The sequence below is a fragment of the Peromyscus leucopus genome, chromosome 2 (assembly GCF_004664715.2).
Source record: "Peromyscus leucopus breed LL Stock chromosome 2, UCI_PerLeu_2.1, whole genome shotgun sequence".
NCBI lineage: Eukaryota > Metazoa > Chordata > Mammalia > Rodentia > Cricetidae > Peromyscus > Peromyscus leucopus.
The window spans coordinates 31,280,778-31,296,677 of record NC_051064.1 but is presented as its reverse complement, the minus strand read 5'-3'; the positions used below and the strand labels follow the sequence as shown (position 1 = coordinate 31,296,677).

At 36.6% G+C, this 15,900-nt stretch overlaps 1 protein-coding gene across 7 annotated transcripts in view; it reads right to left on the bottom strand.

The window, feature by feature from the left end:
• St18 (ST18 C2H2C-type zinc finger transcription factor) overlaps nucleotides 1-15,900 on the bottom strand; it is a 312,791-nt gene that overhangs the window by 115,227 nt on the left and 181,664 nt on the right. For 3 of the 7 annotated variants that reach the window (XM_037202458.1, XM_028862338.2, XM_037202461.1), the window contains exon 2: nucleotides 8,441-8,518. The exons of 1 other annotated variant lie outside the window; for it this stretch is intronic. The gene's annotated coding sequence lies outside the window, so the exon portion shown is untranslated. 3 more of the 7 variants (XM_037202459.1, XM_028862343.2, XM_037202460.1) reach the window with 3 other exon arrangements.

Genomic DNA, 15,900 nt, shown 5'->3' with positions numbered 1-15,900 from the left:
ACTCATTCAAAGATATTTACTGGTTGTTCCTATTCTGTTCTAGAGACTGATATAAATGCTGCACACACAGCTATATCAATCAGAAATTATCCATCATTTCACCATTAAAATAGAATTGTAGCACAGAAAACCTACAAATTTCCTAGTTCATCAGTATCTTGGAACTCCTGGGAACTGGCATGTTGCTCCAAGGTCCAGGTTCTCCACTGTCCATAGCATCATGATAGAGATGCAAAAATGTACAGTACTGAAACTATGTTCCCACTGAGGAGCAGATCCAAAACCAGAGTAAATACATACACAGCACAGATTAAAGTAGGTAATAAATGCTATAGAAAAATAATGTCAGGTAGAGTGTAGGAGCTATTTACATCAAGGGATCAAATCAAGCTTTGTTGATTTGAGACAGTAAAGAGCCATATGCATCAGAGCTGGGGAGATGAAATCAGTCAGAAATGAGATCAGAATCTGTCAGTGAAATGCTTGCTGTTCAAGCATGAGATTCTGAAATCAAACCCTAGAACTCATGTTTAAAAACAAACAAACAAACAGGCTATGGCAGTGTGCTTGTTATTCCAATTCTGGGGATGTTGAAGCAGGCAGCATATCTGTGGTCACCTGCTTATTGAACACCAGGTCAGCAAGAGATCCTGTTTCAAAATAATAAGGTGGATGGAACTTGAGGAATGGCACCCAAGTTTTCTTCTGGACTCATAAGCACATGCACACACACACACACACACACACACACACACACACACACACACACTTCACACTTTCTGTGCCCCCTACACAGAGAGACAGACAGACAGACACAGAGTGACAGAAAGAGAGAGAGAGAGATCCATGTGGCCGCGTATAAACATCTACAGTCCATGTATCTATAATATATTGTAAATGATTATAACCCAAAAACAAAAAGCAGCCCAATTAGACCTGGCCAAAGCAGGGGGGGGGGGCAAGAAAGGATAGAAGAAAGTAAATTATCAAGTGGATGTATGCCTGGAAATGTCATGATATGCAATTAAGATATAATAGTAGTTATAATTAAAATTTTTGTTAAATGGAGGAAAGATTTGTACAGACATTTTCCCAAAGACAACACTCAAGTGACACAATAAGCACAGAAAGTGACACAGCATCATTAGCCACAGAGAAACACATGAGACCAAAGTGAGATGTCATTTTACATCCACACGGATTGAAAAAATTCGAAGAGAAGGTCACAAATCCTGGCAAGGCCGTGAAGAAGAGTGTACATTGCTGGAAAGAACACAGAAGGGCCCAAGCACACCAGAAAACACCTAGTATCACCTCAAATAGTCAAACACAGAGTCACTCTAATCCAGCAATATAACTACAAGCTGCATGCATAAGAATAAAAACATATCCACACAAATTATACAAGTGTCCTCACAGCATAATTCACAATTACCAACATGTAAACACAACCCATGTAGATACAGCCCAAAATTCTATCAAATAATGAAAAATGGAATATTATTTGCCAATAAAAGCAAGTGAAATACTGATATATGCTAAAATAGTGACAAGCCTTGAAAATATTGTTAAATGAAAGAAGTCAGGCACAAAACCCACAAATTGTGATTTCAATTACATGAAATGTTTAGAAGACACATCTCCACAGATGTACAAAGTAGAATGCTGTCTGTCTAGAACTGGAAGAAAACATTTGAGAGGATGCTAAATAAGAAGGACAGAAGGTTTGGAGGAAAATAAAAATATTCTAAAATGATCATTGGTGATGGATGCAATTTAGCACGGACTGAACACTACCAAACTCACTGTAAATGAGTAAAGTGTGTAGTATGTAAACTAATCTGGTCTGTTTATCAGCTAGTAAAGCCATACAGACCATTTAAGAAGTTTGAATCGTATGTTATGCACGATAGGAAGACATTAAGCAGATGTATGAGGCAGGGGAGCCAGCTTCTAGACAAGAAGTAAGCAGGACATGAGGAGATGGACTGGGGGGGGATGTTAACCATGAAGAGAAAACTAGCAAAACTTTTGTTTTGTCTCCAGTACAAAAGTACTAGGTTGAGTGCTCTGAAGGGCAGAGGCATCTGCTGCCTGCTAGATTCTAGCTCCTCTCTGGCCACTTCCCTCCACAGACACACGCTCTGGAGGGAAGCCAGTCTCATCTTCGGCTGCTCCTTCCTGCAGATGGCCACAGCTTAAAGAACAGTAAGCAAAGTGGACACTGCTTTAACCCATCAACTGCCTGTATCTTTTATGATAGCTTACTTTCCAGAGGACACGCCAAAGCTCTTCTGGGTCTCTAGGTCTCTCTTGTTAGGTAGAAGCCTTAATTTTTAATCTCATTATATAAATACAGTAAGTAATAAAAGCTGACATGCTAAAGGACCTCACAGTTGAAGATTTGCATTTCACATTGGGTCAACAAAGCTGTGCAGGGAGTTTTGCATTGGTCCACATTGCCTGATGCAGCTCTTCCTTATACTTCCTACACATCTCCCTGAATTTGTGCCTTCTTCTCTAAGAGTTGGTTCCCAAGATACTCTCCTTGCATTTGTGTCCTGCTTCTCCCACATCCCCTTTCTTTCCAGTTCCTATCATTCTGCTGCCTCTCCACATATACTCCTCTCTCCTATGCTGCTGTCTCTGCTCCTCAGAGTCAAACCTACTGAAATCCCCAGAAACTTTCTTCTTCTTACCTAACTTTCCCTACACACACAGACACTGGCTTCCAACCCAGTTCCATTGACACTGCTCTGGATGTTGTCATCAGTGACTTTCTCTCTGACAGAGCTAATGGTGGGCTATCAGTCATTTTCTGAGCAGTTAACATTATTGTCCAGCTAATGAAAACATGTCTATATCTCACCTTCTAACACCTCAGTTTTTCTGCAGCCTTCTCTAGATTCTTCCCTTGTTAAGCCCCCTTTTTTCCATTTCCCATTCATAGTTGGTTCTCCAGTTACAGTTTGGGCTCTTTTCTCATTGTCAATATTCTACTTATGAACCATATTCAAATGTCCATTTTCCATCCTGGATCTTAATCTTGACCTTCATCCACTCACCGTCAGTACCAGTTGTTGGAAATGTAATACTCCCTGAAGAACCCAACATTGTTCCCTCTGAACAACTCTTCCTTCTGAATATGCTGTCTTGATTCATCATTCACATGGTTGTCCAAGACAGATGGCTGTCATTTCTACTTTGTGTGTGGTTCCTGAGATCAAATTCCCAGTGTCCAGATGATAGGTGCATGGTGTACATTTACATATTCTTGTAATACTCACTTATTAATCTTTTCTAGTTCTCAAATCCTGAGCTTGCCTTCTACACAATACAAGTATTCTACTCTCCACTCATTCTTCCTACCTGGCTGTGAGCACTGTGAATCCTCATGCACTAGCATCACTGCTTAACAAAGTTAGTGGAACATAATAGGTTCTCAGCAAGTCTGTTGAATGTATAGCTCCAACACTGTTTAAGAGCTTTCTCTACAAGAACTTCCATGATGCCATCTCTGAACAACAGCGTGGCCTCTGCTAAGAGCCACTCTGTTCTTTCCGCTGCAGCATCATCTTCTAAAGGATAGGTAGAACAGGCTGTTCCTAGGCCCCATGCTTTAAGGCTGAGAGTCTGAGTGGAACTACACCTGGCCATAACTTGTTTCAACAAACCTATTGTCATATGAATCATATGAATCACTTTGCCCTATGCTGACTCATGCATGCTTGGAGTCATGGGCCTAGGCTTGTGTTCATTCTCTACATTTTAGAAACCTAGGCACACAAATATTTCTTAGTCAACCAATTATATAAAACCCAAGCAATATTTTCCTATTTATTTTTGATATTTACATTGTTATTTCTCTTCCTTGGCATTTAGTAAATACTACCAACAAATTACTTAAAATCATATCCAGTTGAAGTAATATATTAAAACTCAGGGGCACTTGATGGACATCTAAGATTTACAGTATCATAATTGAAACAATTCCTTCTTAAATTATTTCTTCTCTGAAGAAACATTTAAGCAATTCTTAGTAATGTTCTGAATTTCTCTGTTAGGCAATAAGAAGAACAAACAGCTTTAAAGATAGTTCATCTTCTAAGGGATTTTTCTCAAACCTTGTTGTTTTTTTATTTGTTGTTATACTTTCTTTCTTTCTTTTTTCTTTTTTTTTTTTTGGTTTTTTTTCGAGACAGGGTTTCTCTGTTTAGCTTTGCGCCTTTCCTGGAGCTCACTTGGTAGCCCAGGCTGGCTTCGAACTCACAGAGATCCGCCTGGCTCTGCCTCCTGAGTGCTGGGATTAAAGGCATGCGCCACCAATGCCCAGCTGTTGTTATACTTTCAGCATAGCATTTGTAAAAGGTTAAAAAGGACCCTAGGTTAATTCTGTAATAATTTAAGAAAACTATATGATTAAGTCACAACAAGCTAATTAAGAGTAGTACAAAAGCAAAGACTGTGATGTGTCCACATATGCTGTAGACTGTAGTCTAGGATTTCAAACATTTGTCTAGAGGAGTGGAACTTTCTTTCAAGTCAAACTTAATGAAATCTCATAGAAAAAACATGAAAGCAAAGCATGTGCCCATGTCTTCACAATGTCACAGTGCCTGGCCTCAGCTGGGTTCTGCTCTCACAGCCATGCATCGAGTCATGGCTGTGCATGGTCTCTCACCAGTGCAGTTTTCTCACCTCCAGGTAGGGGAGGAGAACTGACTTTGTGCTATTGGCTGTTGACCTGGTGTAGTAGTTGTGAAAATTTATAGACATAAAACACTTGGGTTGGTAGTTAGCTTTATGTCAGTGTGATATTAGTATCAAAATATACAAAGTTAGAATTCAATTATCAGATGCTTCTGAGCATTTGTGTTTATCTCACAGAGCTAAGAGTTTTCAGTGTGAGACCAAGTGTTAAACTCTTACTCTAATATTTAGGTTAGACATAAAGTTCACATGGTTCATAAACAGACTATTTTTGCTATCAGGGTTAATTGGCATGGTAAATATCCATTTGAGAGGTATCATTAGTGCTTATGTTGTCTTTAAATTATTTTTCAAATTCATGTTTTAATTATAAATTGTTTACAGTTACAGAATTTGGGGAACCAAAAGGACTCCAGAGGTCACCCTTAAAGTGACAGATGTTGACGACAAGGAAAATAAAGCAGCTTGTCAGGTCACCTCATCAGATTTATTCAATGTGTTAGTCATATTTAACTATAATAGAACCCAGATAGACCTAGGACCCAGAATTATTTGATGACTTGCTGCTGACACTATTTCAGAGACCATTATACATGGGGAACTATTAAGAGCATGGGCTCAAGTTTTCATTCCTCTGGTGACATAAGAAGCACCTCATGGCCGGGCGTTGGTGGCGCACGCCTTTAATCCCAGCACTCGGGAGGCAGAGCAAGGCGGATCTCTGTGAGTTCGAGGCCAGCCTGGGCTACCAAGTGAGCTCCAGGAAAGGCGCAAAGCTACACAGAGAAACCCTGTCTCGAAAAACAAAAAAACAAAAAAAACAAAAAAAAAAAAAAAAAAGAAGCACCTCATGATCCAGTCTCCATTGCTTCCTCTGTAAAGACAGACATTGTTATTCTGAGTAATAAATGAAGCTGTCCATTAAAGAACTCAGCATAGAAGTTGGCTCAAACCAAGTAGCTGGTGGCTGTGGAAGGTTATTATTGTTAATGTATAGTCAAGCCATATACTTCACTATTGCCATGAAAAAAACTACTTGTGTAATACTAGAATTAGAAATTCTCTTCCTTATTTTCAAAATTCTAAAAAGTAATTCTCTGGATGATTTCATGGTGTGTGGCAAGAAAGAGAGACTGAGAAACACATTGGCTGTGTATGTGCTTGCTTCTGTTATCTGATGAAGCCAAGTCCTGGACTCCTATGGCTTCTTCAAATTCCCTTAAGCTGACTCGAACTCTGCCGAATTTTGTCTGTGTGCAAAGCCAGACCATTGGAGTATTAAAGCTGATAACATCAGATTATGGAAGAAATACTCCCACAGAAGTAAGTGATTCAGGCATGGAAGCCCACCAAGATTCAAATGTTTATAGTTGAAGAAAAGGGTCATATAAGACTCCTGCCATGTGAAATATGACCAGTGCATGATTTCACACCAAAACAACATAGTCAAAATGCTTAGAAATGTGTTCTTTCAACTAAAGACGGATGTCAAAATGTGTAAGTTATTTTACAACCCAAAATCTTAGGCTGTAAAGTTATTTAACTGAATATTTTCAGAAAAATAAAAATATATACTCCATAATTTAGAAAGACTAGGTGAAATATACTGAATTTATCTATTAAGACCAACATAAGAAATGTCTGGAAGGTTTTTGGCATGTTCTTTTTGGTTAGGCTTGAAACCTTCCTTTTGGGAGGGTAATGACAGAGCTTTAATCCCTAGGAAAAAATTTCCAAAATACATCATAGAAACTAGGACCATCTTTCATGAAGTCAGAAAAAAAGGGAAAATAACTTCTTCCCCTACTATTGAAAATAACCACCAACGCAACTCAATCCCCATTCTTTCATTTCCCCAGGTCTGACATTCTGCAGATGACCGCCCTTATTTGTCCCTACATGTTTTCCAAAATATAAAAGTGAAATAGAGTCCCAAGGGCACTGTACTTGAAAGGTTATGAGAGTTAGAGAATTTTAACCATGCCTGCCAAATCAGCAGATGGCTTGTGATTATAATTATATGCATCAATAAAACGAATAATCTTTACAAAATTTGAATTTCTGCTAAAGGAAGGGATTTAGTAAGCAGATGCAACAGAATGCATTTCCTTAACCCTTTTGGGAGACACTGGTATCTTTCACCCACACAAAAGCACCAAGGGCTCTGTGTGTTGCAGGTTGTATGCTCAAATTTAGTGCCCTCTTTCTGGAGCAGTCACAATGTCAGCCTCAATCTTTTCCTGATTTCATTTTCTTCAGAGTATATTTCATCCTCACCTTTTTTACACTTTTAAGAATAGTCTTAAGACTAATTCTCCACAACTGTTTGATATTTGAAGGACAAAAGGGTAAAAGAGGTAAATAAATGAAATTCAGAGCAATTCTACCACAGAAACAACAAGCAAACAAAATGTCTTTGCAACTGATGATCATTTACAAATCAGCCTTTCAATAGCAAAATTATTCTCTATTTTCATATTCTTTTTTATTTATATTCCAGGAAAGAAATGCTGTTTATGATTTTTAAATAATTAACCATTTCAGGTTAGTCTGGTTCTGCATAACAATGTAAACAATGGTAGCTAAGTTTGGTTCAGGCCAAGCATGAATTTACCCACATAGATACTGAACATGTATGTGACACATAAAAAAAAGTAGGTAGGTTTTCCAAACTGGCATTTAGCCATGCTTTCTGCATGAGGAAAACCTCAGAACCTAGAAAATTAAACTATGCAACTTTAGAGTTGTGAGAGATCTGGAAAATACACCACAAAAATTCATACTTTGCTTTTATGAAATTGTATTATCAGTGTTTTTCATGCAATAGCTAAATACAGTTCCTCATTAGACCAGTATCAATTAACATATTTATCATCAGCAAGCTAGAAATATATTAAAGAGTTTTTAGCAAACATGGGCAGATATCTCTAGCAACTTTGTATTTATACAGTATAAGTCAAATATATTATCACAATTCGAAAACCTATTCTATTATAAAATTTAGTTATATATAAAATATAAATAATAATTTAAAGACAGAATGCACTAGCATTTTTTTTTGTGAGTCAACAATACTCTCCCATAGGCATAGGATATATGGAATTGGAAAATTCTCCCATAGGCACAGGTTATATGGAATTGGAAAAAAAATTTTTACCAACAACATTCTCCCCAAAATGGAAACTTTATCTTTTTTTTCTGAAAGGTTCATAGATTTGTTGTAACATTTGACAAAATAATATTCAAATATTGTAATGCAATCTAGGTATCTCTTAGAGGTCACTAGTATGGAATCTTATCTTACATTATAAAACACTCAGCAATAAATGAAGCTCAAGTATCGTTATATAGATAAAAAGTAAAATAAAGTACTTTTCAATAATTATAGCTTTGAAGAAAGAATGCTTATACTTAATTCAAGGGTTAAGTGAAAAGAAATAATGTAAGCTAAAAATTAGATAAATTCCAGTGGCACAAGAAATTAAAATCATTAATAAAAAATATAAATAAGATTGAACTATAATCTCAATAGTTAAGGAATTTTGCTCTAATTACTTAAATTATAGACGTTTCACTTTAACTTTAAATATTAGTAAATATTTCTTATAGGAAGTTTATGTAGAAATACAACAGAATTCTAATATGCTCTTCTGAAAGTTACTAAACAACCATTTAAAAAGTCAATTTAGCTGCCTATACTTAGCATACACTTACAGTCTAAGCACATTACCTTAGATTGGGATGCACACAGAAGCACACAACATGGAGTTGACACAGTCCTTCAAAGAATCTCACAGAACTGGGGCCTCTGAAAGTGAAGAGAGGACAAGGTTCTACACTCTGGGAGAGAACAGGAACTGTGATGTGGCCTAGTGTGGCATCCACTTGCTGTGTGAACCTCAAGCAGAAGTTCAAAGCTGCAAGCATGATGCACCAGGGACATTATATACCTCATCTTGCTTAGTTTTCACATAACACTTGTTTTCTATTACTATCGTGATCCCCATTAAACAGACCAGGAAACTGAGGCTAAAAAAGTTAAAATAGCCAGTCACACAATGAGTGGAAGAACCAGGTTTTAAATGCATGATTCTCCGTGATGCTGTGCAACAGCTGCCCTTTCTCCAGGAAATGTTGGCTGTTGCTCTTAGTATACTCCTGTGTTAGCAAAGAGCTCTATATTGCTCACAGCATATACTAAAACCTTCTGACCAAACAGTTTTAAGACACATTTGTTAACTAGGTAACTGAAGTAAAAGTTCATTATAACAAAGTTTTTTTTTTTTCTCTCAACACAAACTCTTTAAATTTCTTTAAAGAAAGGGGTTATCCAACACTAACACTACTTCCTTAACTATAATTTGGAAAATCTTTAAAATACAATACTAGTGGAAGTAAATTCACATAAGACAAAAGTAGTGACCTGTGCCCTCTGGTCCTGATTATAGCACAGTCCTTATTTGCTTTGAACAATGAAAATTACATTTCTGTAAAATAAATCTATTCTGTTTCATCTGCAGAGAAGCAACTTACAGACTTGGGTCAAGTTTGCCATGCTCAGCTGCAGCAGTGAGGATAGTGGTGAAACAACTATGTCACCCAAAGAATGTACGCTTTCTGAAACATTCACTCTTGCATTAACAGGACAAGCACTAGCAACTATGGAAAAAGAAATGATAACACAGGTGATTCAGATGAAAAATGTTCAGCATAGAAAAATCGTGTGGAGTACTTACAACAGCTGTGAGAATAAACTATTTGCATAACTCTGCCTTAAACTAAAATTGCTAGGAAGCAAGTGTGGCCATTTTCAGATGGCTTTCTGTTTTCCATGATTCCAACTCCATGAAAGGCATGTTGAAGTGGTGGCATCTAGAATTTTCTCAAGTTAACTAAATCAAAGCAAATCTTTCCTGCACATATTTCACTTGAAATCAACAAGACAACATTAATCTTTGTCATGAAATGAATTTCTTTCAAATTCTGGTTGCTTTGGAAAAAACAGAATTGAAGAATATAAAACATACTATGCACAGATATGTAATAGTCTTACATCATATAAATAAAATGAAAGCTGAGAACACATTTGTAACAGCAAAAGTTCTTCAAGACAAAAATAAAAGGAAGCATATAACCTCTGATCACTTAGAACCATATCATGAACCTATGTTATGAATCTCTCATGATTATTAATAGACAAAACATTTCTATATCCCTATACAAATAACAAATTTTCAGTGCAAGAACTGTAAGTTAGCAAACTGATTTCTACATGATGTCGTTTTAATTCATGAGCAGATGACTATGAGATGTCAGTTAAATATTAAATGCAATGCCTTTAAAAATTGAATCCTGACACTGATATTATGAATCAATCTATTTACAAATACAATGCTATGTTAACTAACAATACTTTTAAAATGTTTTCTATGAGATCATCAAGAGTTCATTATGCCACTGGCAACTCATTCAGCTGACAGTTGTTAGAAGAAAATATTTAATTTACCTGAATATCTTGTAACAAAATCATCCTTTCTTGAACTAAACATCCTCAGAAAATCCACATCTAAGCCAGACAGATATTTCAGCAAGGCAAATCAGACTTTCTGGCAACTCCCTGCTGCCATATTTCTCTAAACGGATCCTGCAATGTTACACTTCAATACTGCAAGTATATTTTTTTTCCCCAGGAAAGAGTAAGCCAGTGCGGCTTCAGTGTCAGATAGCTTTAATTTTTCCCCTCCAACTACAGCAAGCAAATGACTACTGATTCCATTCAAAAGCACATACTACAGTGATTTTTATTTCAATATTAGAGAAAATGGAAGTGTCTGAGCAAAAGAGGAGCTTTTATTTTCTTGTTTTGCAGTGTTTGATTGATGGACTAATTTTTTTTTAAGACACTGACTATCCCATAACTGATATTAAATATACATTAAATGCTGGAACAATTTTATCACATCAAGAATGAAGTTCACCAGTTACATTTATGCCCTGGGTTCTCTTTATGTTTTACAAGCAGTAGGACAAACTAAAATTAAAGTTGCCTCATGCATTTGAAAGTTTTCAAATCTAGACACACACCTGAACAGTAGTTATTTGTCAATGCCCCCTCATCTCCAACAAATACCCACCTCTCAAATTTATGTTCACTTGCCATTTGGGATGCACTGGACTTCTGAGATTCACAAACTTTTGTGAAACAGCAAAACAATACAACAATAACAACAGAAACAGAACATTGGTCACTGAGGCAATATTTCTAGAAGTAATAGCAAAATCCTTTCATCTGGACCCACTTGTCCAGAAATGGACTTTCGGCCCCACAGTTAGGTGGAGATTGTTCCACTTTCTCCCTAGGGCTTCATTGCCAGACTGACTTACCGCTGCTTCCTAGCCTTTGTTCTGCTTCTCACGCTGACATCAGGGAAGCAGTGATGTAGAATAAAGCAGGGTGGGCTAGGTTAGTCCAGTGTTTGTGTCGTTGTGTGGTGTGCGGGGACACTCTGTGATACTCTAGTGAGCTGTAAGCTTTTTTTGTAGGCTTTGTGTCATTTACTTAACGACCAATCTCATTAGCTGCCAGGGTACAATGGGCTGATGCATTTTCTATGTACATACTCTACACAGTGACCCTCAAGGTTGCCGAAGGTCTATTTAATCAGTCAAATGCTGAATATATTTGCAGTAAATCACTAAAAAAATAAAAAGTATGGGTCTACCGAGGTATCTCACAGACTTAATATTTACCCATGCTTATTCACAGGCAATAAAATGCATGTATATTTAGGCAAAATGAAAGTAGACCAGGTGGATACAAATTGTCTACTGTGCACTGATGACTTTAATTTCAAAAAACTTTCAGAATCAAAGGTATTTTCTTCTAATAAGGAACATAGAGTTGAAATTTAATTTCTGTCCTTGCTTAATCAAATTAAGCACAACAAAAAGAATCAGTTCCCTGGGCAGATTCTTTTTTTGCTCACAGCTCACCCCTGCCTCAGTCAGACCCCTTGCCCAAGCAGCCTCAGAACTGGCAAAGTTGTGCTCCTGCTCCTTTCACTTCCAAGGTAAAAACCCTTTTAACTCCTATGAAAAATGAAATGCTGAGAGCCCTCTGAATGACGACAGCTGTCCATGAGTATCAGGGAGAGCTCTATTGTCCGTGTGTCCCTGGGTAAAATGAATACTTTACAGCAGAGGCTGTTCAGCTTGGCTGAAGAGTGTGGGGAGAAGGGGAGGAGGTCACTGGAGATTTCGCACACTAATTTAATCTGGGAAAAGGACAGGCTCCGCATCTCCCCTGAACAGACTGGCAGCAATCTGGGCCCCCACAGAACTATCTCCTTTTGCCTGTGCTCTATTTATTCCTTATCTCTGTTTACCAACCGCTAGGTCCCTTTCATTCACACCACGAGGCAGTTTCCCTACTATCAGTCAGCAGCTGACACTGTGGAAGAGCCTCAAAGGCAAAAAGAAAAAAAAAAAAAAGATCAAAACTAAACCAAAGCTGTCTAAACAATGCAACAGTACAAGTAAATGCATAAACCCTGATTCTTAACCCAGCCCACAGGGTACACACAGAACCTTTATAGTAAACCCAGTACACACCACAGTGAGCTGTGGGCCATGTTGGAAGGCTAAATACCATTCCTGAAATCATCAAGCGGAAAAAAATGGCTAAAATATACACTGGTTCTTGAAACAGCCTTGTCTTGGGGATACTCTTATCTCTATCACAGATCAATTAACTGGCAACCAGGAAGTATTTACCTAGCTAGAAAAGGTGAACTGTATATTTCTAAGGAAACCTGGCTCCCATTAAAATGCTAGCAGTTAAGAAAATCCATCAAAGTGATTGCAGTTTAATCATAAACAATATAAACTTTCTAATACCTGACCATGATGGTTGAATATGATTTGAGAAACTTGGCATCAAAACTTCATTACACTTACAGAAAGATACCAAAGTATTCTGTATAACCCATTCAATTAAAATGTATACCCGTGTCTTACAGAGTTTTAACACTAATGCCAAAATGATTAATGTCACAGAGGATACAGGAAAGAACTTCTGGTACAACTTTCTAAGCTTTTAAATCAGGTTGCTAAGTATGACTGGAAGAGAGACTAGACAAGCAATGTTAGGAGAAGAATATAGGTGAAGAAAACTAGTGTTATTTGACCTTCCAACCCTTGAGTAGATACAAATTTTGAATCTAAGATATGATCTACTTATATTAATGTTAAATACTACATATTTTTGGACATTTCTAATATAATTTAGGATTTCTATCTAATATAAATATCCCTGAAGAGAATTATTCACTTCAATGGCACATTTATTTGTAAATATAAATGTACATGTACATGTGGTAGGTATAGACACATATTCTACCTCCCATAGACACATATGCAGTATAAGAAAGCTTCTTTTTTAGGTTTCCACAGTTCCTTGGGTTAAAACTGAGACTTTGAACTTCCCTGAGTGTTTTGTTTTGTTTTTTAGCATTGAACTATTTCAAAATGATTAGCTACTGTCTAAAAATCAACATCGCATTGACTTATTCCTGAAGACCTTTACCAAAAATAGAAGACAATGTAGCTTATTATCTAGAATGACACCAGAACCACTTCTCAGTGTGTTTCCACCTATATGCATTACGAGCAATGAAGTCTTTACTACTTGGATCCTTTTTTCCAAATGAATTAATGAATTAAATTTATCCTTTCAGCAGCTGCTAGGCAGCAGATGGAGCCATTTCTGAAGCCTTGTTGAATTCAATCCATAAAACTCATTTCCTAGGATTAGCAGTCCAAAGTTTCTTTTAATGTTTATATACCACTTGGGATTTTGAATTTCATGATGTTAAACTTTCAACTTAACTATTCTTTTGCATTTCATATCAAACAATTATGATCTTTTGGATTTCTATAGCAGACAGGAAAGGTCACACAAGGATAAGAATTAATTTCAAAAGTAATAAATTCCTGCAAGTTGCATTTTTCAGTATGTTTGTCCACACTGCTTATGCCCCAGAGACTATTCCTATGGTGCTTCCATGTTGATGACATGGAGTTCTATATCTGATAAATGTGAATTTTGTTCATTTCTACTTAAATAATTTAAAGCTGCAAACTGGAACACTAGTTAGCTTCATGAATGTTTGAACTGTTTCTGAGTTTTTAAATGTAGTTATAACTAAGATTGCTACATTATATGAAAATATTTACCACAATTCACTATGTTTATTATTCTAATAGCAATATAATGCTAACTTTCAAAAATGGAGAGTAAACCAATTACATAGATACAAAGCAATGCATTTTTATAATGGTTAACTTTTCAGAAGTCAGCTACCTTGGACAGCTCCAAGCACGCCTTGTCTTTTCTCATCACCTGCAGTTGTTTCACAGAAGAGGAACCACACAAAACTTTAAATCTTTCTGGTTGGTGTGATAGAAGAATAACAGTCACTTAAAAAGTCTCATTTAAACACAACCGAATTAGAGTCTTGTGAAAGGTTCTAACATATTTTACAAGTTTCAGATACAAACCCCACGTGCTCCAAGACACGGTATATCCAAGTTTAAAATATTAAAGCCTTGGAACTTAAGATGATGCTCCTGCTGTAACACGAATATGACTAAGAGAAGAATGAATTACTCTTGTGTGCAACAGTGATTTCCGCTAATTTGGCATAAGAAATCTATATTAATCTAATATTATAGTAAACCAAGAAGGCACATAATAATCACCATTGAGTAATTGAATATTTAGAATGAGGGAAACAGAGAGCACGGGTAATCTTAGGTTACAGCATAGAACTAGGATATTCTGCTGGTGATATTAGCAAAGAAAACATTTAAAGTTAGAGAAAGTCTAATTTCAATTCTACTTTTGATTCCAGACTTTTCTTGAAAATTACTCCCTTATCATAAGGACCGTGTACAGAACCATATCCAATATTTCTTCATCAATTCTTTAAATTTATTGATTTTGTAGTGCCAATTAGTCTATAAGGTGATGTGACACAGGATTTTTTTTTTTACATAATTGACTATTCCTAAAAAAAAACAAGACTAGAGCCATTACATTATATACTTTGTCTCTTAGCTGCAATGTTCTCTGAAACTGAAGGAAAAGACTCGGGAAACTTTGATTATTCAAATGTACATCAAAGCAAGCACTCTTAACAGGTGTTTTGTTGACAAAAGAAATAGGAGGTAAAATACTGTTCATCAAGGTAAGACAAAGTTCTCCCTGTAAACCATCCTTCTGTAAAATTTTGTTCAAGGTGAGTACTAAGTCTCTCGTTCTTCTGCTTTTAAATTATTACTTTTTAACTTCTGCATATTCTCCTGACATTCACATCTACCAACAATGAAGTGTGTCATTTTTTAAGACTAGTCTTATTCAATTCTCTAAATACTCATATGCAATATTATACATGCCCAACTCAGGAATTTAAATATCTTAGAGACTGCCCATAAACTTTTTCTCTTATATGTAGCTAAACCAGGATTCTGGCTCTTCAGAAAGAATCTACAAAACCTTTTTAAAAAATAGTGGCTATTAATGCAAAATTGCATTAAAAATCTAGCACAGCAAATATTTCAATTCTAAATAAAGATCTGTAAGATATGAGATCTCACTGATAATTTCTGTGACCACATAAATTAGTTCTACTTTACTTTTCTTGAAGAGAAAAAAAGTATACTGTCTCATATCAAGTATTTTCTGTTACAAATTCCCATATTTCAGGTAAATATATGAACAAAGGCAGTAACTGATGCAGTTTAAACATAATTGCACTGTGACATTTTATTTTGAACTCCTTCTCAATGTCCCATTTTTGGAGGAGAGTGCGAAAGTGGAGGTGGGTGGTGGTGAACGAATTTAAACTCATGCCAAATGTACATCACAACAGAAACCAAAGCAAACAGCAGTATAAACCACGGGCACTTCAGCCTTTAGAAATACCCCCCACCCCCTGCAAAACACACACAGAGAGAGAGAGAGAGAGAGAGAGAGAGAGAGAGAGAGAGAGAGAGAGAGAGGGAGGGAGGGAGCGAGGGAGGGAGGGAGGGAGGGAGAAAGAGAGAGAGAGAGAGAGAGAGAGAGAGAGAGAGAGAGAGAGAGAGAGAGAGAGAAACAAAAGTCACTATTAACAACTCAAGACCTGAAAA